This window comes from Amblyomma americanum, chromosome 8 (genome assembly GCF_052857255.1).
Source record: "Amblyomma americanum isolate KBUSLIRL-KWMA chromosome 8, ASM5285725v1, whole genome shotgun sequence".
Lineage (NCBI taxonomy): Eukaryota > Metazoa > Arthropoda > Arachnida > Ixodida > Ixodidae > Amblyomma > Amblyomma americanum.
In genome coordinates, this window is record NC_135504.1 from 41,418,828 (window position 1) to 41,443,585 (window position 24,758).

Genomic DNA, 24,758 nt, shown 5'->3' on the forward strand with positions numbered 1-24,758 from the left:
CCACATGCGATCAGCTGGAGCTGCCACTAGGTGCAAGAGCAGGGACACCACCACGAGCTATACAAAACGGCCTTGTACACATGCATTCCGGCAGTACGTTTGGTTTGGTTTATGAGGGTTTAACGTCCCAAAGCGACTCTGGCTATGAGAGACGTCGTAGTGAAAGGCTCCGGAAATTTCCACCACCTGGGGTTCTTTAACGTGCACTGACATCGCGCTGCACACGGGCCTCTAGAATTTCGCCTCCTTTGGATTCCGCCATTAGGGCCGCCCAGGAGGGGCACGAGTTGCCGCGTAGATTTTTATCAACAATCCATGGATGTTTGATGCTGACACAATGCAAAGGAGACCACTCCATACAAGAAGCCCTAAACATGAGCTTCTCTTCATAAATCCAGAGCACTTCATTTGCTCAGAAAACGGCAAAGGCAAGGTAAACCTATAGCACACTATACAAATAATGAATAAAGGAGTAGAGTTTATAGCTAAGAAACGTCAAATGATCAGCGGTAATAACGCATAAATGAGCAGGTGAGGGCCTGAATTATAATATGAAAGAGGGGCTCAAAGGCACCCAGACATGGTCTTTGGACGCCGTAAACACTTCCAATATACAGAGAGCAAAATGTTTCAACGGTTTTCCAACTAGGACAACTGCTTTTTTCACATATTGATGCGAAAGCCTTATATCGCCCATTAGTAATGAAACTCGGCAACGTTGTCGGTGTCCAGAAATAGTGGCCCCGAGAACCTCCAGTTAAGTCTTCAGCAAAGAAAAAAACTACTTCCGAAGGTGCTGGGATTCGAACGAAGGACCTTCAGATAGCGAGGGCGCGCATGCAACTCATATACCACAAAACCGCGTGGCTTTGCAAATAAATTAGTCTAGTGCACGCAATGCCTTACGACTGTATGCTAATGAGTAGACGTGTCATTGAAAAAAAAATACAAATTAAAAATTTGTGCTGTCGCCTTCACAATACAATCACAAAAGATTTAATCCATTTGTCTAATTTTATTCCTAAATTTCCATAAACTAAAGTTTTTAACAGCAGGTTTCTAGTTGTTCACATAGGAATGAACACTCTTATTCGTTTCATAACGCTCACCAATGTTAGAACGTTGATTGCAAAGGAACCATTGTTTTTCACAATAGCATTTTGATGAAAATTATGAAAAACTTCTTCAAAATACCGTTTAGCATACTACTACCTTCATGGAAAACGTAGCATTGTAGTGTCACTTTATTTTATGACTGATCTTGTGGGAGTTTGCTATGCATACACTGTTAATTTGCTGAAAGTGCACCTGGCGGACCGTAGATAAAGGTACTAATTTCGTCAAAATTTCCACTCGTTACTAACAAGCAATACGGTAGTTCAGTTACGACCTCGTATATTTTACAGTACACTGTGCTTGACAATGAGCCCTGAAACTGCAAAATACGACTGAGAATCATTTTAAAACATAGTTATCGACAGTGCAAGGATTTGAATTTCCTCTGTTTTTCTAATGCTCCATGTCTAGATGAAAGGCAGTCAATCTGAGCGCTAAATGCTTGACACTAGAAAGTTATAGCATAGCGCGAGCCGCTAGCGTGATCCGCCACCGCGCGTGTACACTGCGTACGCGCTGATTGGTCCCGATACAGCAGGCGGGCCCGCCGCTTGGCGGCACGTGGCGCCATCTGGCGCCAGGTACCGCCAGATTTTGTAAAACTGCGTAATGACTTCAGACATGCCCGTGTAGGCAGACAGACAGGCGAACAGGTGACAGGCAGAGACCCATTAAGTGGCTTGCTAGGAATAAAGCAAGCAAGCTGGGCAAGCTTCATAAACAGCACATTTCTGCACTGACCACATGCATTTCGTAATCAACTATGCCCTTCTTCAAAACTCTTTCTTCGGGAATTTTTTAACCTTCACGCAGTGTGCAATAAATACAATTTGCTTCAAGATTCCGGTTACTGACGACGGGGTTATTTGAACTTGTTTACAACCGGGCTATTGGAATTTTATACGGTATGGACGCACAGGCAGTAACAATATCAAGCAGTGCCTATGTCATGCTGTCGGTTCAGTACCACCCGCGCAACCATCTTGCCGCATGAATAAGATGAAACTAAAAATTAAAAAGAAAGTCCGGCCAGTGAGCTGCTTCGAAAAAGTTGACTAGAGAAAAAGTATGAAGGCAGCATGCTATCAGAGGAATAACATACGCGACTGTCGTCCTTCAGGTGGCCACTGGTATATCATGTAGTTGGGTGTTTAATGACGGAAGGGCGACTAAGGCGAAAATGCGCCAGAGAAATGTTGAAAATTTGTTATATTAGGTAAAACGACGCGAAAATTATGTGCTCCGTATTAGAAAACTAGACTAAAAACCCATTGTAAGTGGCTGTAAGGAAATGAATGGAATCTAAAATGACAGAAATGCTGTTTTATGAGCGGAGTGAGAATATATGTTTTAAATAGAAGTTAATGGCAGGGCTTTGCCACCAGCAAGCGGGCGAGGAGCTCCCTCCCACCGTGCTTGGCTACGGCGCCCTCTTTCCTGTGCCAGAGTTCCCTTTTCAAGATTTATGTTGACCAAAAATAAAGCTCTACATCTTCATTAAAATTTCGTTTCTACTTAAATAATGCATGACGTCGTCAAATGGTATAATGGCGTCATCCCATAAAAAAAATGAAGGGTGGAATGGTATGTGGTATTCATAAAATTTTCGAAAATGCGTGAGGCGATGTGTTTTATAAAACAGATAGGTTAAAATAGTATGAACAACTGAAAGTGGGACATTACAGTGCTCGAATTCAAGCAGCTGTGCTCTCAAAAGCAAATAGTTGTGTGTTAGGTTCGTGTGTCCGATTCATAATCTTGAATGTCCGTTCATTCATATTTGATTTCACAAGATACAATTTATTATTTTGTTCGTGACTCCAATCGAGCAGTCATTTGGACATAAGCGCTCGTTTAAGTGCACCCTTATACTCCTGGCAAAGAATTCTCAATTTGCAGGTATTGCTCACGGTTGCGTTTCCTGCTATGGAGTCAGCAAACTCGTTGCCAGCAATACCAACATGGCTTGGGACCCCGCAGAAGTGCACCGTCTTACCACATATTTCAAGTTGATGAAGTTGTTGAAGAATGTATAGCAAAGAGGATATTTATGTCTTTGGTTTGAAATAATCTCGGTCATAGCGCTCCTTCGAGTCATGTAAAATTACCGCCTTTTTGTTGTTTTCATTGCTCATTATTTCTAGAGCCGTTATTATGCCATACGATTCAGCAAAATACACAATTCTTTTCGGATTAATGGTTATGGCATTTCACAGCTTCACGGCAGCTGCACTAACACGCTAATGCGTTTTAGAGTGATCCGTGTAGAAAGCCAAAAAAAATCACCGTGTTTTTCTTCAATTTCAAAGAATTCGCTTTTTATCACTGCTGTCTTAATGTACTTGGTGGCTAGTGTAAAGTTACATTGAACGGGCATTTTAAACCATGGTGGAACGCCATTTTCATATTGGAAGAGATGTTCTACGGAAATGTCAACGTCGCACGATTCCGCGATCTGGTTTATCCTGATTAGTGTGGACGGTATGCAGTTTGGTTTGATCTTGAAGAGATTCGTCATATCTTTATCTTCGAGAATAGGTTTACACGGATTATCCGACAATGAAAACACCTTCTGGGCATATGTGAGAGTTAAGAACATTCTTCGTAATTGCAAGGTTGGTTCCTTGAATTCCACATATATGCTCGGAATATGTGACGTTTGGTATGCACCTAGCGCAATCGTTAATCCAAAATGTTGAGGCAGGTGGCAACTAATGTTTATTTCTGGTTTGAGACTAGGAATGACAGGCGCGACGGTCGTCCTTCATGTGGCAACTGATATCCAGTATGTTTCTCGTCTCATACCAGGACTAACATTGGCGACTGTCTTCCTTCAGGTGGCAACTGGTGTTGTATGTTTCTCGTTTCAAAGTAGGATTAACAAACGCGACTGTCGTCCTTCCGGTGGCCACTGATGTCTGTTTCTGGTCTCAGACTAAGAATAACATTCACGAGTGTCGTCCTTCATTTAGCAACTGATGTCCTGTATGTTTCCCGTCTCATACCAGGACTAACATTTGCGACTGTCGTCCTTCATGTGGCAACGGATATCCAGTATGTTTCTCGTCCCGTACCAGGACTAACATTGGCGACTGCCGTCCTTCAGGTGGCAACTGGTGTCCTGTATGTTTCTCGTTTCAGACTAGGATTAACAGACGCGACTGTCGTCCTTCCGGTGGCCACTGATGTCTGTTTCTGGTCTCAGACTAAGAATAACATTCACTATTGTCGTCCTTCATTTAGCAACTGATGCCCTGTATGTTTCCCGTCTCATACCAGGACTAACATTAACGACTGTCGTCCTTTAGGTGGCAGCTGATATCCAGTATGTTTCTCGGCTCATACCAGGACTAACATTTTCGACTGTCGTCCTTCAGGTGGCAACTGGTGTCCTGTATGCTTCTCGTTTCAGACTAGGATTAACAGACGCAACTGTCGTCCTTCAGGTGGCCACTGATGTCTGTTTCTGGTCTCAGAATAAGAATAACATTCACGATTGTCGTCCTTCATTTAGCAACTGATGTCCTGTATGTTTCCCGTCTCATACCAGGACTAATATTAGCGACTGTCGTCCTTCATGTGGCAACTGATATCCAGTATGTTTCTCCTCTCATACCAGGACTAGCATTGGCGACTGTCGTCCTTCAAGTGGCAACTGGTGTCCTGTATGTTTATCGTTTCAGACTAGGATTAACAGACGCGACTGTCGTCCTTCCGGTGGCCACTGATGTCTGTATCTGGTCTCAGACTAAGAATAACAGTCACGATTGTCGTCCCTCATTTAGCAACTCATGTCCTGTATGTTTCCCGTCTCATATCAGGACTAACATTAGCGACTGTCGTCCTTCATGTGGCAACTGATATCCAGTATGTTTCTCGTCTCATACCAGGACTAACATTGGCGACTGTCGTCCTTCAGGTGGGCCCTGATGTCTGTTTCTGGTGTCAGACTAAGAATAACACACACGATTGTCGTCGTTCAGGTGGGAACTAATGTCCTGTATGTTTCTCTTTTCAGACGAGGAATAACATTCGCGATTGTCGTCGTTCAGGTGGCAACTGATATATGTTTCAGGTCTAATGCTGGACAAAACAGTCGTCATCAAAATAACATGGCGATCAAGGCTAGGTATTCACTTAACCACGTATTATTAATGACGACGATCAGTTTCTGATAGCTATTTTTCCTGCAGAGAGCCACAGGTGCCATGAGACATCAGATGCGAGTTATCAGGTCATCGTCATTCATTGCAAGGCGACTATTATTTCCACGAGATCAAAGAGGTCAGTAGATAATTACCTAAGCTCACACAACAGAAATTTTCGAAAGTGAGATCAATACAGCAAAGCTTGAAAGGTCCTTAATCGGGGTATTTCTTTTTCTGCCGAATGCGTACTCGATAGCCTTCGCGCGTGCACTGGCGATTTTATTAGGTACGGCACACTTTTAACTCCTGTTCTAAGCAAATTCGGGAGAACACCTGGTCAAGATACGACGAACCGAGTTCGAACATAAAAGCTAACAGGAGGTCCAACTTATCAATGACTAATATCCGAGAACTTCAGAACTTTTCCGTCTTAATGGTGTCCAAGAAAAAAAAAACTCCAGCCCCGAGCAGGGTTCGAACTAACGCCGGGAAGGACTCAAAGTTTCGTTTTCCGTGGCCGTAGACCACTCGGCCTTCTCGCGCTGCGTGTAAGCGATGATAACCTGGCCATCTTGCATTCTTTCTTCGTCCCAAATGTTTGCGAAGGATGTCAAAAACGGAGAGAGCGAGATGGGTTTTTAAACAGCGAGACGCTCCTTAACAATCAACCGAACACGTGGAACGGGCTCTTAAGGGCACAGGGTAAGGTAAAATTAGAAAAAAATCGTTTTTTTTTCTTTTGGAATTTTAGAAGTTCAATTCTTTCTACACATGTTCCATGATCGCACTTTCCTCAGAAAGCCATATTTACGGCTGAAAAACGCTTTTTCCGAAACCAAGTGAGCGGCCACGCCGCCTTTCAGGATTAACGTCAATTTTTTCAACCAAAAAGTCCACCACCTGATTTCAAAACTTGTTTAAAATCAGCTACATATAAAAATTGTCTGGCAACTATTGTACAGCTCCTCTTTTTTAGCCAAGACAATCCTGAGACGCTTTGCACGTTTTTTCCACGTTTCTGCAACCTTCATGCAGCTGCGTCCGAGTGCTATCCCTTTCGATCAGTATTGTAAATTGTGCCGGTATTGGTTGCTGCTGATAAGTTGAGATGCCCAGGGCAAAGAAGGCCTTCGTCAGGCGTGAATTTCACGGCAACCGCTACGCTCATCGTGAAAAAGCAAAAGGATGTCCACGACCGAATGAGATCCCGAACGCCGAACGCGCCAGCTCCTCGACATCGAAGCTTTCAAGATTTTCTCTGTGCTTCCAGGAAGAGGATGTGCTACAGAGCAGCAGCCAATATGCCTTAATGGACATGGACGGCATTTGTGCCGCAATTACACAGATTTGTGTGTGCAGAGAGTGCGGTGGAAGTGTTGAGCTCATCGAAATTGTGACAAAACGGGTAGGTGTTGCAAGCGTTTACAGTTTGAACTGTGAAGTGTGTACTGCCGCACAACGATTTGAGACGTCGAAGAAAACTACTTCTGGCCTCTATGAAGCCAACCTCAGGTTAGTGTATGCCTTGACGTCCATTGGTAAGGGAATGGCTGCAGGAAATATACTCTGTGCTATGCTAAACCTTCCTAAGCCGCCGACAAAGTTTGAGAAATACAATCAAGAGCTTCTAGGTCACATCGAAGCTGCTGCTCAGGAGTCGATGAAAAGGGCAGCTGCCGAAGCTGTGCAGCTGAATGAGGGGGATAAAGACATCGCAGTTGCTCTTGATGGAAGCTGGCAGAAGCGAGGCCATACTTCCAATAACGGCATAGTCTCTGCGACCAGTGTAGACTCTGGGAAAGTGCTGGATGTGGAGGTTTTGTCTAAACGTTGTCCAAAGTGCAGCATCAAAGGTACAAACAGTGACCCCCTTCATAGAGAGGTGTGCCAAAGCAACTACCAAGGCACCAGCGGTGGAATGGAAGTCGCAGGAGCACTGAACATTTTCGGCAGGAGTGAGGAGCTTCACGGCGTTCGATACGTCAAATACCTTGGGGATGGTGACAGCAAAGCTTTTATGGCTGTGAAGGCACAAATGCCATATGGTGATTCCGTTGAAATATCCAAGGTTGAGTGCATAGGGCACGTGCAAAAAAGGATGGGCACAAGGTTACGAAGGCTAAAAAAAGGAAACAAAGCAGGAAAACTCTCTGATGGAAAGAGCCTCTTGGGCCGAGGCCGACTGACTGATGCAGTAATAGACAAGCTCCAGACGTACTATGGTTTGGCCGTCAGAAGAAATGTAGGAAACCTGGATGAAATGCGAAAGGCCGTTTGGGCAACCTTCTTCCACTTATCGGCCACAGACGATGACCCATGCCATGGACTTTGCCCAAAGGGACCTGATACGTGGTGTGCCAACAGAAGTCAGTCAGAGGGCAAGCCATTTTTCCACAAGGAGAGTTTGCCTGCATCTGTCTTGGAGGCTATCAAACCCATTTATAGGGAGCTATCGAAGGCTGAGCTCCTAGAGAAGTGCCTGCATGGGCGAACTCAAAATGCAAATGAGTCGTTCAACCATGTTGTTTGGGAACGCGCGCCAAAGAATGTGTTTGTTAGGCTTCGGACCCTACGGATGGCAACACTGGATGCTGTTCTTTCATTTAATGATGGTAGCATCGCACGGGCCAACGTTTTGAAGGCGTGTGGATTGAACCCAGGGAGCAACACCATCAAGTGGCCGAGGGAAGCGGACCATAAGCGCATGTACTTTGCGGACCGAGCAACACGACAGCTTACAAAAGAGGCCCGACAGTCAAAACGACAAGCAGAAAAGCGAAAAAATGACGGCGACAGTGACTACGAAGCAGGGGGCTATTAAACCAATTACTATGAAGGCGTTTCTGCGAATAAAAAATGGTTTTTCACATCTTTTTTCTCTTTACGCTTTATTATCTCAAAACAGTGTTTTTTCTTACAAAGGTACCATTATTTCCAATGCCTTTCAAGACAGACGGCTGATTTTTTTTGTAATCATCTACATAAGTGTTGCCAACTACTGAACTAGAATTAAGCAATTTCACTGAGCAGTTATTCTGTTATGAATTTGGAAATGCCCAAAGAAAGGCCAGATTTGTGTACTACCGGAAAAAATTTTTATTAAAAATCGAATTTTCACCACATTTCAAATATTCTAATTCAGTAAAAAGAGCACAAAATTTGGCAAACAATGATATATGTATTATTAGGCTACTGTTATTAGTTAGTGAGAAACATGTACCTCAACATGGCCTAAAATGCATGGGAAGTATAGGGCTTACCCTGTGCCCTTAAGACAAGTGTAGCGATGAACATAACCACCACCGTCCGCAGGCAGAAGAGCAAGTCGCCGTCGCGGACGACTGCTCGAGGAACCAACAACGACCACTTTACCATAGGCAAACAATAAAAATTGATGATGGCCTAGCTCTGTTAGGCCAGGATATACGTAGAGAAAGCGCGGCGACATCTGGTTCGGAAAGTTAATATATGAAAGGCGCGCATTCAGTACATGCGCATTTATTCATTATTAAAACTTTATCCGGCATCCTTTTGCTTGCGCAATGCACGCCATTGCCTTTCGACGTCAGTTGCGTGGCCGCCGACCAACGACACGAAATCGACCTTGACAGCAACAAGAAGCGTCTTGCCGCTTTGAAGAACCCCGGGTAGTTGCTGCCTTAAATAAATTTATGGATAATCAAGAAACAAAAACCTTATCCCTGCACCTTCATTCCACTCTACGGCCACAGATTACACCCAGCGTGTAGTCTTCGTAAGGAAGCAGCATTATTGGCCAAAGTATTATGTCTCGGCTGCTCCAACCCCCTACCCCCCCTCCCTTTTGTAATGCCCTGACCCAAGGGGGCTTAGGCTATAGCCTAAGGCTATAGCAATGGGGGCTTAGGCTATAGCCTTCACCCCCGTCATTTTTGACGGGTGGAAATCAGTTATTTCTCTCTCTCTCTCTTCCGACGTAAAGTGCTGCTTTAGGCCCGTCTATATAAAATGCGGGTGTTCTTTGTAATTTTCGTCTAGCGCGAAAAATTCTTGTAATATGTGTTCACGTGGCGTTTCCCGTTTATGAAATTTTGTCAGTGTGTAGTCGCCTACAGCAGGAAAAGTGTACCAAGGTGGCAGTGGTTCGCATCTATGGGTAAAACCAGGTAGCGTGTACAGAATACCTAATTCCTGGCAAATTTCTTCAAAACAGAGTATAAGGGATCTCGTTGCATTTGGTTTGTTACTGAGAAGCTGCTTAGACTGTCACTTGGTAACTATGGAGAAGCAGAGATGTTTTGGTAGTGAACGGGTTTTTAGGACGTATGCACATGTGAGCATCGCTCTTTTATCTGCAAGGGATGGTTCGTTACATTCTATATAGACTGTATATGGGCGATGTCCTGTATGCACCAGAGGAAAGGCGCAAACCAAATTTATGAGCTGGGTCCCGTCGTTTAAGGTACGACGGTCTCTCTGACCCATGCACTATACATCCATAATCAAGGGTACAGCGTACTGCAGAGCGGTAAACCGGTATGTATGTATGTATGTATGTATGTATGTAAGGATGGATGGATGGATGGAGGGAGGGAGGGAGGGAGGGAGGGAGGGAGGGAGGGAGGGAGGGAGGGAGGGAGGGAGGGAGGGAGGGAGGGATGGATGGATGGATGGATGGAGGGAGGGAGGGAGGGAGGGACGGACGGACGGACGGACGGACGGATAAGTGAGTGGGTGGATGGGTGGGTGGGTGGGCGGTTGGATGGATGGATGGATGGGGATGGATGGATGGATGGATGGATGGATGGATGGATGGATGGATGGATGGATGGATAAGTGAGTGGGTGGGTGAAGGTTGAACCCTTTAAACCGAGCAGTCGTTCAAGGCACCTAGCCATGACTTGTGAAGTTTTACTCTTGTGTTGATTTTAGCCATCAAACAGATAACCTTCGCTTGGTTACTTCTGCCCGCTTAAAATCTACTTTCGCTTCACTGTCCCTGTACTGTCGCTTCCCAATGCCTTGGATAAATCAGCCCCGCTGCTTTCAACTGTACGGTGAAGCCCTTTACAGAAAAGTATCAACTGTTCAGCCGTACCTCCTCCTCTCCGCACACAACGCACAACGTGTCTATCTCGTGGTACCTGACTCTAGTAGTAGTATGTACTTTTTCAGCAGAATTGCAGTACATATAGGATTCATTTCGTGATTACATCTGCTGAGGTTCCCTAGGCAAAAGGCGTCATATGGCGCCTGACAAGGCCTCGTGACTTTCCCGTGCGCAGCGCGGCAGCGTACAGTGGCAGTAGATTCTAGATGGCGATAAACAAAACTGTCTGACATCAGTTTTACAGAAGATCAAACGCGACAAGTTATATATATATATATATATATATATATATATATATATATATATATATATATATATATATATATATATATATATATATATATATATATATATATATATATATATATATATATATATATATAATCTGCACGAAAAAACGGACAACCAACAATACAATTGCACATTTCCTTTGACAACACCGACAGGAAGCATAAATAAAGAGGGTTTGGTTTGCACAGGTGATAAGGGTATGGATTAGTAACAAGACTGCAAGTGAAAGCGAGACGTGGTTCCGTGTTAATTTGCGATATCAGCCAAATCGTTTTGGATGCCTTTTTTGCTTCTTTCTTACAAGTGTGCCTTTTGGACTTCGGAATTGTGAACAACGCCCTCAGGGCATAGTTTGGTGGCCATACTTGGTGTTACTGTGCGGCACTTCGCAATAGTACTTCTCTCACTCGCCTTTTAAAGGAGTAGCGTGTTTTGCTCTCAGATGCGATGGTAACTATTTCTGGAAATGTGTTTAGTAATAATGGTAGCTGATAATCTACTGATTGTTCTCCATACCTAGTTCTAGCCCCTTGTTTCACGTATTTTCCATCTATCAAAGCATAACCACAGTCTAGTCGTTTGTATCTGTTAACAAAGCTTGTGCCATGGGATTTTATTTTAAGATACAGGTAATTCGCCATGCTTTGCTGGTAACCGTTCGTAATAGGCAAAATTTTATATTTAGGAAACAGTGGGGACGCATGTTCATATCGCGATTTGTTTTCTATAAATCGAATGTATTTCTTTTGCAGAACATGCAGTTTTTCAATATTGCTCTTACCTGTGCTGCCCCACACTCAAATGCAGTAGTATAAACGGGAGAAGATCATCGCGTAATAGAGTTTCTGTTTAAACCATGCCGGAAGAATAAGCCTTAACTTGCTGAGGAGGCCAATGGTTCTTGAAGCATTTATACGCAGTTTTGATACATGTTGTGCCCAGCTCATGTGTTCATGGAAATACACTCCCAAGAATTTTCGCACATCCACTCTAGTTATATGAAGGTCCTGAAAAGTTAACTTTACACTACTGTCTATTGCCTTATTCCTCGCTCTAAATATTACGTAACTGGTTTTTTCTACGTTAAGGGTTAATTTGTTTGATGATAACCAGGTTTCAAGAACTCGAAGCCACTCATTTGCCATATTCATTACATTCAAAAGATCGCCTCCACTAAAAAATATATTTGTATCATCTGCGTACAAGATAATATTTGGCGTCTGGGGTATCATCACAATATCATTTATGTACACAAGGAATAGTAAAGGTCCTAAAATTGAACCCTGTGGCACGCCGTATTTTATAATTTGCAGACTTGATTTGATGGTCCCAAATCCTACGTACTGGAGACGAATCTGCAAATAACTCTTGATTAAACGAAGCGCACTGCCACGAATACCATATCTTTCAAGTTTATGGAAAAGAATGCCATGTTTTATGGAGTCGAAGGCCTTTTTGAAGTCTAAGAATATGCCTACAGTGTAGATTTTATGTTCGATGTTAGAAATTATTTTTTCTTTTATGTTTAACTAAGCAGATTCCACCGATTTACCTTTCTGGAATCCGTACTGCTGGGGTTTGATAACGTCCTTGCTGAATAAAAAGCTACTCAATTTATTGTTGATTACGTGTTCCGCTATCTTTGAAAATACAGGAAGTATAGATATAGGACAGTAGTTTTCCAGAATATTTTTGTTACCTCCCTTGTGCACCGCGCAGACGCGGGCGATTTTCATTTTTTCCGGAAACACACCATCGCGCAGGATGCAGTTGCAGATGTGTGAAAGAGCTACGCTTAGAAGGTTAGCTACCGCTTTCACTGGCTGAACGGCTACTTCATCGTATCCGCTTGCACAGTTGGCCTTGAGACCTTTTACGACGGTTTCAACTTCGTAGGGTGTAGTGGGGGAGAAAAATATTGAGTCTGCCAATCTACCATCAAAGTACAATTAAGAGTGGACGCTCTCAGAACTATGGGAAATGCCCGACGTTAGAAAATGTTTATTGAATTTTTCAGCTAAGTTGGAACCTGAATATGCAACGTCATCAATTGTGAGTTCTTGTGGGATAGTGTGCGCATTCTGCGAAAAAAGTGATTTCATTAGAGGCCAAGCTTTGTCAGGGCAACCGAGAACTGCCGTGAACTTGTTGACATAATACTGTGAGCGGGCTTTCATGAGAGCACTGCTAAGCTTGTTTCTGATTTTCTTATATTGTAGGAAGTTATTTATATCTTTCGTCCTGATAAACACCTGAAATAATTTGTCACGGTCATTGATTCGTTGCAAAAGTTCTCTTGTAATCTATGGTTCTCTAGCCCTGCGGCATTTAAGGACCTTCTCAACTGGAAACGCTATATCATAGAGTTTAATCATTTTATCAAGGAAAATATTGTACTCATCGTTAAGATTTCTAGTGTTTAAGACTTCACCCCAGTCTCTACTTGACAGCATGTTACGGAGCTAAATAATGCCAAGTTCGCTAATGTGACGTCTAGGAAGCTCAAATCGAGAACTTGGACATTGGTTTTTAATAGGGTGGAAACAGAAAAAAGGCATGTGGTCGCTAATACCTGTTGCTAGGACGCCGGCGTAGACGTCTTCGAAACAGCTGGTAAAGCACAGGTCAATGAGTGTTTCACTGTTGGCAGTCACACGAGTGGGCGTATCAATAACATTTTTCAGCCCAGCTGAATGTTCTGTTTCAAGTATAGTAACTGATGATGAATCACCGGAGAACACATTAATGTTAAAGTCTCCCACAATAATCACGGGGAAATCAGTGGATGCAGCAAACTCCAAGAAATGTTCAAAGAAATTGAAGAATGCGGGAAGGGACCCGGAAGGAGGGCGGTAAAACACAGCAAAAATAAAACCTTGAGTTCTAATTACCAACACTTCGTAGTCAACGGAGATAACAGAGTACTCTTGCAAGACTGCATAACTGAAATCATTTCTAACGTATAGTGCGACGCCGCCACCCCTTTGGTTGTCACGGCAGAGAGCTTCACATCTGTACCCCTCAAACTGTATAGCATCATGTGAATCAGTAAACCACGTTTCTGTGAATGCAAGAACGCTGAGTTCATGTTGCAGTGATGGTAAGTAGCTGGTTACTTCTAGCTGTTTACTATGCAAACTTTGCGAGTTGAGATGAAAGATTGATAAGTATCTACTCAATGGGTGCAGGTTGACGAGAGTATTAGCAAATGCCTGTCCGTCATAGTAGTCACGTTTCGGGAAGACGGTGACATCGGTCGAAGGCGTTAACAGGATATTTGCGTCATTCAGGTAATCTTGCTGAGATCATCCTCGGTCTTTATCTGGATGGCGAGCTCACCTGATTTTTTTCTAACACAGATTCTACCATTCCTCTGTCATGTAAATTCATACGTCTTCTCGGTTGACCTGGTTTTGGCCTATGTCTTATTCCGCAAAACTCCCGTCCTTGCGTCCAACAAAAAAGAGCTTCCCCTACTACTATCATAAATATTTTCTTTGGAAATTTCCTGTTTATAGATCCTGTATGTTCCCAGTGCCGATTTCTTTAGCATCATTATTTTTCACAGAGCTCTTTTTTGTTTATATAACCTTTTCCTTAACCGATAATTGCTGATTTGCCCTCTACTGCTGTCCAGAAATTTGCTTGTCAATTTTCAAGTTCGCTTTCTCCATTCCATGTCCACATTCCTTATGTACAGGCATCTGAAAACTTTTCTATCCCACTGCTTTTCCCCAATTTTTTCTCGATCACTCCTCAAATGCTATCTTACTGCTGGCTTCTCTGCTCTCGAACGATGCCCATCCCATATCAGCCTGTACCCCGTGATTTGGTGTATTGCCACGTGCTCCCAAAGGTAGCTTCTAGCAAAATTGACATGAACTAGCATGATCTGCCCTCTAGCGTCAGTTTTCTCGCTTCCCCAAAAACAAGAATGTGTAATAAGTTCGCCAATAACCAAGAATGGCTCTGGTAGCTGCATTAGAAGACCCTCTAAGTCAAAGAGGGTTACTTTCAGCTGTGGCTCAATATATAGAGAGCACACTGTAATGATTTTATGTGCAAGCAGAGTGGCTGCTACAGCCTCAAGTCTAGTTTTCAGTGTAAGCTCCCTAGCCGGGACACCGTTTTTCACTATGATGGCCACACCTGATGGCCACACCTCCTGACAGCCTGCTCGCCTGTTCTCGGTCGCGGCGGAAAACAGTATAATTCTTAAGAAAATTATTGTTTTTAGAACCTAAATTTGTCTCTTGTAGACATAACGCAACAACAGTGTGTGCTCCTAGGATATCTTTTATGTCACTGTAGTTATTTAGAAGTCTATACAGTTCCACTGAATTATGAAAGCCATCTTAATTTTGTTCTATGTAGTTTATGACTCAAGGCCTGTCTTTTTTTTTGACCGATCAAGAGAGCTCCGCCGACGATCGGACGAGGACGGCATGGCACTGCCCTGAGTCGTGTCCATCGCCTCTGAAGAAGCGCTGCACGACCGTACAGAGCGAGCGTGGATATTAGAATCAGACTTCGACCTGTGGAAGGAGGTCTTGAGGACCACCGACCCGGGGCTCTGCGAGGCCTCTTTTTGGGTTGGCGGAGCAGTGTTAGCTACTCCACCCAGGGGCGCAGATCGCCCCGCCACAGGCTCATTGCGAGTGGCCTGGGCAGGGGGCGAAGCCTGCTGTGGTGTGCCGCGCCCACGCACTACGTTAGCGAAGTTTGTTTTTGCGGTGAAGGAGAATGTGTTTGTCTGAGAGCATCGCCTTCTTGCTTCTTTGAAAGAAATGTTTTCAGTAGTTTTCAGTGCGATTATTTCTTTCTTCCTTGACGGACACGCCCTGGTGTATGCAGCATGGTCTCCTTCATAGTTCGCACAGCGTGGGGCGCTGTCGCAGTCATCAGAGAGTTGATCTTTTGAGGCGCATTTCGCTCAAGTTTTGCGACTGCGTCCACTCTGTGAACCATGGCCGAGCCTCTGGCAGTTAAAGCATTGTCGAGGATTCGGCATGCAGGGTTTCACGCTAATTTTCAGATAACCCACTTCAATTGAGCCTGGGAGAGTACTATGTGCAAATGTCAAGACTATGTGCTTTGTTGGAATTTATTTGCCCTCTTTTCTTATTTTTATCCTGCTAACATCATCGATTTTTTGCTCAGCAAGCCCTTCCTTGCTTGCTTGTTCTGTGAGGTGGAGGAAGTCATTTCCAAATATTACACCGCGGACTGTGTTGAGGGATCGATGGGCAGTGATGGAGACAGGTATGTCCCCCATGGAAACAATTTTGTCAAGTTTTTAGTGTTGGGCGCTATCTCGGAGTTCGAGCAAGATGTCTCCACTAGCCATTTTTGTAACCTTGTAGCCTAAGTCCAAGGCCCCCGTCAGGCATTTTTCGACATTGAATGGGGAGATTATTCTAGCTGACGTCTCCGTTGGTCGTCTATGTATGACATGAATTTTGGAAAGCTTTGCTTCTTTTTCTGAAGGAACTGATGGGTTACCTCGGTCACCCACACTTCAGAGGACGATCAGTTGCTAGGAGAAGGTTTTCCATAGAATACGTGTGTTGTGCGGCTACGGTGGCAGCCACCCACCATGGAGCAAAACGAGGGGAAGGGCCAGGTACTTGCAAGCAAGTCCTGCCCACGCCAGCTGTGCACCCCAACTATAACCAAATATGACGCAACTCGCGGTAGTTGGCCACACAAGGTTAACCCTCGCCGAGAGGAAAAAAAAAGCAAAATACACGAAGTAAGTAGTTGACATGAGAGTTGTGTGAAAGGGATAGGAATGTGAAAGATAGAAGGGAGAATAGGAAAAGGCGACTGCTGCAGATTTCCTCCGGTCGGGTCAGGCCGGAGGTGCCTTCTACAGGAAGATGTGGCCAGGGTGCAGCGGCACCGGCGTCATGTTAAATCGATGCTTGTTCTTCATGCAGTTCATCGCTTGTTTTGCTGACCACGGCCCTTGCGGAATCGTCTCGTCTGGCTTGACTTCTTCGCTTCTGGATGGGCACGTGGATACCACCGTGTGCTTACCCTTGGACTTGCCAGCTGATACCCTGTGTGATGGCTTCGGGTTTCCCGCTTTCTTCCAATATCTGCAAGCCAGTCATCTCGCCAACTTCACGTTAGATCAGCCAATCTCGCTGCACTGCTGGTCTATGACGTCACCTGCCAAGGATATAAAGGCCATGTGCGCGGATCGGCTCTTCAGTGGGCTAGGCTGCAGCGGCACCGGCGTCATGTTAAATCGATGCTTGTTCTTCATGCAGTTCATCGCTTGTTTTGCTGACCACGGCCCTTGCGGAATCGTCTCGTCTGGCTTGACTTCTTCGCTTCTGGATGGGAACGTGGATACCACCGTGTGCTTACCCTTGGACTTGCCAGCTGATACCCTGTGTGATGGCTTCGGGTTTCCCGCTTTCTTCCAATATCTGCAAGCCAGTCATCTCACCAACTTCTCGTTAGATCAGCCAATCTCGCTGCACTGCTGGTCTATGACGTCACCTGCCAAGGATATAAATGCCATGTGCGCGGATCGGCTCTTCAGTGGGCTAGGCTGCAGCGGCACCGGCGTCATGTTAAATCGATGCTTGTTCTTCATGCAGGTATGTTACTATTCTGACGCTGAGTGCGTCCGGTCTGATGATCGATACTTGCTGCTGTACCCTTGCCCACGTACTCTTGTGTCCTGCTGCGTACACGCGTTTTATTGCGCAAGTCATCTCCTCCTGAGTGGTGACGTGGAACTCAATCCAGGCCCCCCATCAAAGTCAGCGAACTCCAGTAAAAGCAATGCATCTGGTACCAGACCTTTAACCCGGTCTGTGAGTGGTTCCAGTCTCACTCTCGGGGAGGCTGACGATGCGAGTTCTTCCGCTGTAAATCTTGACAGCGAAATCTCTTCGAATCCTTCGGTGTCTGACATGTTTTCTAGAATACTAGCAGGGCAGAATCAGTTGGCCCGTGACATCGCCGACATTAAGCAATCTTTTGCCTGTCGCTTCGATGCTTTGGAGTCACGCGTGGCTGCCTTAGAGTCTTTGCCCCCGCCCGAAAATTCCAATCTAATTTCTGATTTACACGCTGAAATTAACTCTTTAAATTCCAGAGTAACACAGCTGGTGCAAAAGAATGATGACCTTGAAAACCGCTCTCGAAGAAATAACATTATAATACACGGCGTTTCAGAAGACCCGAATGAAACCGCTGACACATTGTTGGATAGCATCTCATCTGTATTTACTGATAAATTGAAGATTAGCTGTCCCAGATTAGCTAACCCCCGAAAATTTTGGTCATCCATCTTACCTCGTGACACTTCATCCACTTCGGTCAGATTAGATAATGACGTCATCAGTGAGCCCGCTGTAATATCTGATGCTTTCAACAAATATTTTAACTCGGTGTTCGTTCCGGATAACAACGTCATTCCGCCACTCACTAATATAATTTCTTCTCCAGCAATCAGTGATACTGTCATAAACACTGATGGCATCCTAAATCTTGTATTAAACCTCGGCGTTAAGAAATGTACCGGCCCAGATGGAATACATAATGCGTTCCTGGTTCGTTACTCCATGTGGTCTTCGAAATATCTGACCATCATATTCAACAAGTCCTTATCATCCGCTACAGTTCTTTCTTGGAAATTAGCCAAAGTGCTCCCTCTTTTCAAATCTGGTGATAGACAGTGCTTGTCGAACTACAGACCGATTTCATTGACATCACAGTCATGCAAAATGTTGGAACACATCATTCATAAACACATCATGCTTTTTCTTGAATCCAATAATTTGCTATCTAACTTTCAGCATGGGTTTAGGCGCGGTTTTAGTACGGTAACACAATTAACAGAATTTGCTCATGATATATTACATAACCTCGATGTCGGTAACCAAGTTGATGCCATTTTTATAGACTTCTCGAAAGCATTCGATACTGTTCTACATTCCAAGCTTCTTGCTAAACTAAATGCTATACTAAACAATGCTCACTTGGTTGATTGGATTTCTAGCTTTCTCTCATCTCGTTCCCAGTTCGTATCCTATAATTCTTCTCATTCTACTGCTGTTGATGTAACGTCAGGTGTGCCTCAAGGCTCCGTCCTTGGACCACTACTCTTTTTAATATATATAAATGACTTGCCGCATAACATTTCTTCTAACATTCGTCTTTACGCTGATGACTGCGTTTTATACGAAGTAATTAATGGCCCTAATGATCATCGTCACCTCCAAGAGTCATTTGCTATGTTTTGTAGTTGGTGTAGTACCTGGCAAATGAGAATTAATTTCGACAAAACCGTCCTCATGTCTTTTTGTAACAAATCTTCCGTTTCCCATTTTAGTTACTCGTTCAATGGCCGTGTGGTGGATAGGGTCTCGCAGTACAAATATCTTGGTGTCATATTCACGCATAACATGTCTTGGTCTAAACTCATTGATTACGTATGTAATAAAGCACTAAAAAAACTAGGTTATCTACGACGCACGCTACCCAATTCACCAAAAGACACAAAGCTGCTGTTGTATAAATCTCTAATCCGCCCTGTTCTTGATTACGCAGCTGTAGTATGGAACCCGTACAAGCAATTCGAAATTAACATGTTAGAAGCAGTCCAGAAGAAAGCTGTGCGTTTTATATGTCATCGTTATGATCGCGATTTCTCACCCTCTTCTACACTTCTCTCATTGAATTTAACCACGCTGTCTCTCCGTCGCCACACTGAATCATTAAAATTCTTACATTGTGTCGTCAATTCCTCAGTAAGGCTGTCAGCTAATTACTACATTAACTTTGCACCATTATCATCTACAAGAAGTCATCACGAGCTTAATTTGATACCGTATTTTGCGCATGCTAATTTGTTCAAATTCAGTTTTTTTTCCCGTTCAATAGAAGCCTGGAATTCTCTACCCGGGTCCATTCGTTCTTGTCCATTTCAAAACTTTGTAACTGCCGTTGAAGACGCATAATAGCTGTGTATTCTTACCCTGTCGTTAACAGTTCCTTTCTTGTTTGATATTTCATTTGTGATTTTAACTTCTTGTAGTGCTCACTTTGTACATTTTGCTGCATTTTGTTTCCTTGCATTTTTGTGTGTTTTCCCCCTCCTGCCGTAGCGCATATAATTGCGCTGCAGTATGTATAAATAAATAAATAAAATAAATAAAGTGTTGTGTTGCCTCCGCCGAAGGGCCTTAAAGGTCCAAACGCTCGGAATCGGCTCAACCACCAGGAGCCCCTTTTCCCCGGACACGGCGATGCCACGCACGGCGAAACGCTTGTGCTCAGGTCCGTGGTGATGCACTGTTCACAATCATCCCCTTGCGGGGATGTCCCTGCGGATGCCCGGGAATCCGCGGTGTCGTCACTCACCAACGTCTGCCGGATAGAGACGCCCCCCCCCCCCCCCCCCCTGCGGGGACAATCTATAGATTTCTTACCATACACTTTTAGTAGACTTGTCTATAGACAAATGTATACTTAGAGTTTAAAAGACACAAGTCTATGGACACTCTATAGATGATGTATACATTGTAGCTATACCCATCCTGTAGATTTCTGTACAATCTACAGACAAGTCTACTGGTCCGGTAGACATAGGACTATACTCCACTGTCTAGATACAGTTCAAAGATTTACGGCCTGTCAATGCTATAGACCTTTGTCTATAAACCTCTGTCTACCAAACTTTCAGCGGACCACTCTCTACAGACAGTCCATAGACTGTCTACGACCATTGAAAAAGTCAACACACGGTCTCCACAAATGACATGACAAACAATTCACTTAGAAATTTATTATTTTTCCAAGCTACCCAGTCTTCTAATGTGCAATACATGCATCATAAGAATGCACCACATTATACAAATAAATGGCTTTGTTTGGTTGATGGGGGTTTAGCGTCCCAAAGCAGCTCAGGCTATGAGGGACGCCGTAGTGAAGGGCCCCGAAAATTTCGACCACCTGGGGTTCTTTAATGTGCACTGACATCGCACAGTACACGGGCCGCTAGAATTTCGCCTCCATATAGAAACGCGACCGCTGCGGCCGGGTTCGAACCCGCGTCTTTCGGGTGAGCAGCCGAGCGCCATAACCACTGAGTCAACGCGGCAGCTAGAAATAAATGTTCAAAATAATGGTCTGGCAAGTTGCTTTAAAATCATTCCGGCGGCCGGTTGTGTGCACTCAATCATCCCGACATGCTTACCTGTACAGCGCAAAGGAAGAAATTATATAAGGGCAGCAGAAAAATTGGCGGTGGTTTATCTCTGGTTAAACCTAAAGTGACGCGATAGCTACAGCTGGCCTAGTGGAACTAGGTCACGTTACCAACCACGTGACGAACCACGTGATCAGCCACGGCGCCGAGCCGCCGGCAGCTGCTCCGAACCACGTGACCAACCACGTGACAGCGTGACGGCGCAGCCACGGCGCCGCCACGTTGAAGGCTCGAAATGCTACCTTAATGTAGCTATCGCTAAAAAAATATACAAAGCATCTCTACATACGTGCATTACAACCTTGCGGCCATCCCATTCTTTAAAGGTAATCTTGATCATTTTCATTTGGTTTCATGGCGTTCAAAGACAGAACGTGACTCAGGTTATGAGTAAAACTGTAGCGAAGGACAGCGGATAATGTCGACTACCTGGTGTTCTTAACCGTGCACCGACATCACATAGTACACGAGCCTCTAGCATTTCGCCTCCAAAAAAATGCGACCGCCGAAGCCGGGACCGAGCCTGCGTCTTTCAGGTCAACAGAAGAACGCGATAATCACTGAGTCATCGCGTTGACAAATTCTAAATGGTTTTCCCAAAACATTGTAAAAAGGACCCATAATCCTTAGAGATCTCTCCCACTGCACTGTCAATACAAATCTCTGTATGGCATTCCTTTTACATTGGAGCAGAACACTCCGAAGAATTGCCACATACCAGCACTGGCTCAGTACGAGCTGTTGAAAGTGACACCTCCATAAAATGCACATTCAAGACTCGTTACACCGGGATCCAAACAAGAGAATACTGCAAAATATATATTCTTATAGCCGCTATTAAAAAAGTTCTGCAAAATTCTCTGCGTGAAGGCTAGTACGTACGACGATAATCTAACGGGCGCAAGCCATACAAAACCTACCAGGCAGACTGCGAACCAGTTCGCCACAGTTTTGCGCCCATAAATTGAAGCACAAATAGGGAACAGCACTGCCATACAACAGCGCGCGCTCTTTGAAACAAGCGGGTTGAATCGCTTCCATGCAAGCAAGACATCATGGCTGCAGCTGCGCCGTTTCAAAAGCAGAGGCGAGCTTGAAACACAGGCATTACTTTCACGATGAAACAGCGTCGCAAATTCGCTTAGGTTTTCCTTCAATTGCAGACCGAACGGAGCAGTAAGGAGGTCGTTCTTGCATGCAGGTACGCTAACCTAACGCTGCTAGAAATATCATGGAAATCAACGAACGAGCTCAAAGTAGAAACTACTTAAATGAGACAATTAACTTCATCAACAAGCGCAGTCATAATAACACAGCGCGAGCCAAAGTGCATTCTCTTGGGCAGATAAGCGCCGAGTTAAATTGGCGTTTTCTTAATGAAGCAGTCCTACATCAGAAACGCATTCGCTTCCTCTCGCACAAATCCTTTCGCTGAACTTTGTGCCCGCGTGAGCGGGGTTCATGGCGGGCCTCTCGGGGCGAAATGTAAGCCTTCTCTCTTCGAGGCGACCTTTACTCAGCTGTCAAAATGAAGAGCCTGCAGGACAGCGGTTCGGATAACATGGATGGACGAATCCATACGTGTCATAAGAAAGGGGAGACGGGATGCAACTCGGAGGCTCCTCACGAGGTTTGTAAACGCTGGTCGTTCGCGCCGGCAACGAGTTTGATTCAGGAATCACACTGTAAGCATTCCTCCAGCGCCGCTTCACTAAAACTTCGACAAACATCCCGCGCTCCAGTCTATAGCGTTACAAAGAATATTTGGTGAAAAGTCACCGTCCACGACGCGCGCTGAGCGAGCGTCTACAAGTAACAATCATTGCACGCCTCTCAATGAACAGTATTATATGACCTTTAGAGTCAATAACACAGATTAAAAAAATAAACGTGCGCACCTTACAACGCGAGTGTGCATTTCGGGCGGCGTCAAAAAAAAATAATCGATCTCACACGGTGCTAACTAATGCATAGTTCCATTCCGGCCGTCATTCACGGGCTAAGCGATCTTATCTACCTTGCAACACGAAAAAGCCAGTAGACAGCTCGCGAGGAGCGGCTTACCATCACGGGTTCCGCACTGACTGCCTTTCCGCGCGTTAGGAAAGATATAGCGGCACAGACATAAGTGGCGTTAGTCAAGAACCCGATGGTTTCCGCTGCAGATAACGCCGCTTACAAACGAGGACAGGAAGTTTGTCGGGGCGCAGATAATGTGTTCTGCACACACAGCTCTGCTTAGAGTGGTTTAGGAGAGCAAATTATTAAAACATAATTGTATACACTTACCGTAAGTGGAAGATTAAGTTGGATTTCGATGAAAACGTAATCCTCGAGGGAAGACACCAACGACACCAACACCCCCGACACAGCCGCACACAGTTGTTTGCGCTCGAATGATTTTCTGCCGTCTAGCGGTAAAATGGGTGAAACGCGAAACAAAAACCATTTCATGATTGTATATTTACCATTCGCGCCCTTGCCGTGTGTAGCTTGATCTGGTATCCAAGACCAAAGAGGGCAATTGATTTATAAGCTTAAATTCTCCACTGGCGCTTTAAAAACTGTATTGTTTTCGCGAAAACAAAACCGAAACCATAATGCTTTGTCCATACGTGCAGTCTTTCCTACCGAATAGTATGTCCCACACTTTTCGAGTAACAAGATGCTTTGTGTTTAGAAAACTGATATGGGTGACATCAGCGCGGCATTGGCTCCGATGCAGCAGGTGTATGGGGAGAAATGAAAAAATACTGGCTTTGCGATTGTTGTGTCGCTGCACTTTTTCGCCTTAATAAAACTTCAAAGGCATAAATGGCAGATGTTAATCGCGTAGAGGACCATGCTCTTTGAGACTCTTCTAACGGTGTTTCTAAGAGATGGGCGCATCCTTGAATTCTCAAATCCGTCTTTCCCCATTTTTTTTTTCAGTAAGTTTAAAACATAAATGTGGAATCGCCAATGAAACGTTTCCGAGTTTACCGCGTTGGAGAGCAACGATCGAAAGGTGGAATTAAATTGTCTCAAGCGGTTCCTTAAGGAAGAGCGTGTTGTTCGATGTCGTATAGTTGGCGGGCACCCTTACTTCACAAATAGCTGCCTTTCTTCGCTTTAACTGTTAATATTAAATATTCTTTATTTGTATTGACAATGTACGTCGCTGTACAACGAAATGGAGCTTATCGAGGCTTCGAGAAACAATATACAGGAGCACTTTTCAGTGGCCTCATTCAATGTTTTTTTTTAATTCCGGAAATAGCAAAGAAGGTGGAGGACTCTAGCTATATTTGCGGTCACCCGATGCATACAGTTCCCCTTGAAATACAGAGCAAAAAGAAGCAAAAATCTTGACGACGTAGTCAAAAGGCAGTGTTTAGATTGTATACAGGCAAAAAGGAGCTGAGATTTTTAATAGGCTGTGGTTTATAAATAGCCTATAGACTATCTATAAACAAAAGGAAATTAAAACTGTTACAGACATCACTCTATAGATAGTCTATAGACCGTCTATGAACAAAAGGCAGTTAAGGCTATTACAGACTTATGATATGGATAGTCTATGAACTGTCTATAGACTACAGGTAAATAAGGCTTTTATAGACTTGAGTTTACACATTGTCCATAGACTGGTGACATGCTTGACGCCGTCCAAGCTATGATGATGCTATCCTTACGCTACCTTTTTTTCGGCGTTTCAGTGAACGCACGCCCGCACACCCACTTTAGTCATCCCACTCCAACACACCAAATATTGCTGCGAAGCCACCATAAACAATTTGGCACCTTTATTGCGGCACGAACACAGCCCTAGTAAGATGCCAAAACAAAATATATAGGGTCTCAGAAGCGGTAACAGAGAAGCCGTTGTTGCAGCGCAGGTTCT

General features: G+C 44.4%; 1 protein-coding gene across 1 annotated transcript in view; it reads right to left on the minus strand.

Annotated features, from left to right (window-relative positions):
- Window positions 1-24,758, minus strand: part of LOC144101480 (uncharacterized) — a 252,786-nt gene that overhangs the window by 127,577 nt on the left and 100,451 nt on the right. The gene's annotated exons all lie outside the window — the stretch shown is intronic.